Genomic DNA, 4,413 nt, shown 5'->3' with positions numbered 1-4,413 from the left:
GCATGTTTGTGCATCCCTATGCAAAATCCCTTCCTGTATTAGGACTTGAAATTCTTCCTGCTTGTTTCCCATACTCTGTGCATTAGCATACATACATCACAATCCATGGTTTATGTGCCCTTAGGTTTTCTTTTCTGAACTTACCCACAAGTTTATGTTTCCTCGCATACAAGGCACTCCCGCAAATCTTTATTGTTCTCATCTCCAGTTATTGTCGTTATGCTAGGCTTTAAGTTCTTGTCTTGTTCCCCCATAGGATTTAGTTTAAAGCCCTCCTTATCAGGTTGGCGAGGCTCTCACCAAACACATTTTTTCCTACCCTCATGAGGTGCAAACCATCTCCCGATAGAAGAGTTCCTAGGCTCCTCTCCAACATCAGAGAATAAAGGTCCTTGGGCACACATCCAAATAGATTTCATACGTCCTCTTCCTCCCACCTCCCAAGGCAACAAATATTGTCTCACAATTATAGATCCCTTCAGCAAATGGGTGGAAGCATTTCCATGTAAAAATAATACTGCAGCAACCACAGCTTGCATTCTTTTTAATAATGTGTGGAGTCACTGGGGAATTACACGTGTTTTAGATTCAGATATACGGCCTCATTTCATTGGAAAAGTTACAAAAGAACTTTGCACTGCCTTAGGAGTCAAACAGCGCTTTCATGTAGCAGGTCACCCCCAGTCCTCAGGACACATAGAACACACAAACCACACACTCAAAGAAGCTTTGTGCAAAATGGTTTGTTCATCAGGTAGAGATTGGGATGAGAAACTCCCAATAATCCTTATGGCCCTCTGTGGCACCAAAGCAATGCATGGGTTTTCCCCAGATGTGGTCATGACTGGCCACAAAATGCTCCTTCCTGAAGCTTCCTGGCTGGACACCAGCCCCCCCGCTCCCAAGATCTTGAAGCAGTCATAGTTAATAAAGGTTGGATCTGCTCTCTCCTATCTGAAGTAGCCATTATTCACAAAAAAGTTGCCCTCCACCTAGGATTAGCGCAGCAAACTGAAGACAAAACTGGGTTGAGTCCGGAACTCCAGATTATGGTATATATGTCAGCTGGTCATGTACAGAAAGTTTTCTGAAAAAGAACATGCTCTCACCACAAAATGGTTAGCTCCTGCTCGCATAGCAGAATCAATCCTGCTGTTTACCTTCTCGAACTCTTAAGAAAGGGTTCCACTTGGCGCAAATATTTTCACTGCTCCTAACTTAAAGAATGGCAAGGCAAGCCACCACCTGTTTTAACTGAGTCTACTCAGGCTGCCCCACACTCACCTGGGCAAACATATCAGGGAAACATGGCCCAAATCAGGCAGATTTCCTCTGGTGAATCTAGCTGAAACTTTCATGATGTTATGAGCATCAGGTTGTGTGGATTACAATCAGCAAGAGAAAATTAACCCTTTTCCTCAAGAATCCCATTTTTCCCTTCACCATGGATGTCCAGACTGGTAAGTATGAATTTTATTGTATTTCTGCTATTGATTGCAAATAGTATTTATCTCCAATGTGCTGCCACTCAGCTAACTACCTCTTCACCACCAATACAACTGCCTTATTGGAAGTGCCAAACTACCAGAAGTCCCACTGAAGGACTAATCTGTAGAATGAATGGTTATTGTGCCAACCCTTCTATTCCAAAGCCACAGAAAGTGCATATCGGGTCTACCAACGGGACCAATCCTTCTGTGGACCCACTTTCTAGGTGGATTGTATTTACAAATCTTGAGGTAAAAAGGAATTTTTATGTTATAATCCAGGAAAGCCCTCCATTTCATCCCTCACAGTCTTTTGTAGAGCTTTGCCATGCCAGGCATGAAAGATCCCTACTGGAGATCTCCCTCTAAAGGAGGTTGGCTAACACTGCAAAGCTGCCCTAGTGACTACTGTGGTTTGGAATTCAGGCGACCCACTCAAAATTGTTGTTGCAATTGGTACCTATGATTTCTGCAAAAAGGAAATTAACTCGCAGTCACTCTCATTGAACCTTCTGTCTCTAATTTCAGCCTAAACCACATTGATTGCCAAAAACATCCAATGTTCCATAATGGCCGGGATCTTTTCAAACAAGATCCCCCAGACTGGGTAGTTACGCTGATTGGTTCCCCCTGTGGTCAGCGCAGGATTCCCTTTAGATCATTAAGTATCATTACATTTAATGTGACCCACCAGGAAGGCAATTATACCTTGTTAATTGGTCTTCACTCCCCTGTTACATTGTTTTTTAACCCTCATATTGGTAATGTTGAATCACTCCACAAGACCTCCTACCCAGTGGTAGGATCACATGTCCTTAAGACAGATATTTAGGAAAAAGTTTTGCTTCACCCTCAAACGTCCCTGAAAGAAATGTGTGTTAGTTTACATAGTCTTAACGCCTATCTTATATTACCAGAATGTGCCCTCTACTTGCACCCTAGTGAATTTGGCTAGTCTGAATGGATTAAATTTTGGCAAGGAGTAGACCACTCCAAAAGAATTAAGAGAGATTTAAAAGATTTAATCGCCCCAGTAAAAGTAGGAATTTCTCTCATTGATGCTGCTAATTTAGAAATATTGGCAAACAATATGTCCTATGCAACTTCAGACAATTCAAAATTAGGGGATTCCATGACCCAGTCTTTGACTTCCCTATCTGGAGTACAGCACTCCATCAACTCCATCCTAATCACTTGGGAGAAGTTGATTGGACGAGACTTCTCCATGCTTACTAGAGGTGTTCAGTCTCTCCAACACAACGTTTCAGTGGCACTAGCATGCACCTGGATTCAAGCTCTTAATCAGACAACTGCCATGTGGGTGACATCCCTCTTGAAATCCATAAATTTATGAAATCCAATTTGACTACAGCTGGAATTGAACTAGAAGATTGGTGGAAACTAGTTAACTAGATTTCCTGCTATTACAACTAATCTCCAGCCAATAGAAATCAGGTCACCTAGAGAAAATGGCCACTTTGGCAGTTGGACTCTATGGCATTGAAGTCCCTTCCCTTCCCCAAACCCCATCCTCCTCAGGCTCCACCTTAAAAATCTCCAGGTATTTCCCATCCCAGAGCTGGCAACCCTAAGCACAGCCCTTCTTTCCAAACAGAAATTACAGTCCCACTGTACCTTTATAATTTGTTGACAATGGTCACAAAAAACGTGTTAGCTGCTTAACTTGATTCAAATTATAATTTCTTAGGAAACAGCAGAAAATGTAATTAGACCATATGGATTCTTCTTAAGATGGCCTTAATGTCTCTCACATTGAAATAATGGTCCTCTACATTTTCCTGTTAGCACTGTGCACCCTGACTGCAAAAGGACTCTAGAGAGCAACATAATTTGCATCTTATTGTGTGAGAAAGATTGTACCTGGTTTCTGAAGGTCTGTAACTATTATTCTCTGTTTTCAATTATAGCAAAGATGCCCTGTGTGAGCAGTGCATTAATGATTCATTTCTATTCAGGTTGAAAATGAACACTTAGATTTTTGTCATTTTAGAGTTAACTTGAGTCAAACTAAACCTTAGATCCTTACAAATTGTTCAGAATGAATAAGTACAAAATTGTAATGGGCCTATCTTCATTTTTAACAGTTTAATCTGCAGAAGTTCTGTGGCAATCTTTTATTTAGTTGGGTTAAAAAATATTTACATAATATATTTTTTTACATAAAAATATTTACATAAAAATATTCTGAGATGCTATTTCATTCAAAGGACTCTGGGCAGCAATGGGTAAGTTACACATTAAAAATAGATTAGAGATCAATGTCCATTATAGAAATACTAACAAAAATAAGAACGCTTAGGTCACATAATTTTTAGAAAATGGGCATCTGAAATGAGTTGCACTGAAGCATACAAAATATGAAATTTGTTTCAAACAGGGACTTGGTGGTTACATTCCATTTCATATGAAAGGGAGAAGAAGCTTCAAATTTACTCTGAGAAATATTAACACATTTGAAACCACTCCCATCCCCTTTGTAATTTAGATACTTTATCTTCTCTAACAGACTTACCCCAAACAGACATAAACAAATCTTGGTGTGAAGACTGAAAGGATTCCATTTCCTAACTGCTATTCGAACAGCTGTTGTTAGGTAAAATTAGGAATGCTACTGAATTTTATGGTCGAGGCCAGGGCCATCTTAACAGCATTATAGGCCCCCGGGGCAAAGCAGTCCACTGGGGCCCCTACCTACACAACCACTCACAGGAATAAAAATGTAAATGGTCGATAAAATTAAAGATATAGTTATTGGTGCCTCCAACAAAATCAGTGTTTAGTAAAACACGTGCTAATATGCATTTTCCAATAACAAATATTTATAGTTTAGTATAGTATTTATTTATTCACTGACAGCTAGTCTCAACATAAATAGATTTAGCATGGGCCCCCTATGCTTGTGGGG

The sequence above is a fragment of the Euleptes europaea genome, chromosome 16 (genome assembly GCF_029931775.1).
Source record: "Euleptes europaea isolate rEulEur1 chromosome 16, rEulEur1.hap1, whole genome shotgun sequence".
NCBI classification, from domain to species: domain Eukaryota; kingdom Metazoa; phylum Chordata; class Lepidosauria; order Squamata; family Sphaerodactylidae; genus Euleptes; species Euleptes europaea.
Note: the sequence above shows the minus strand (reverse complement) of the source record.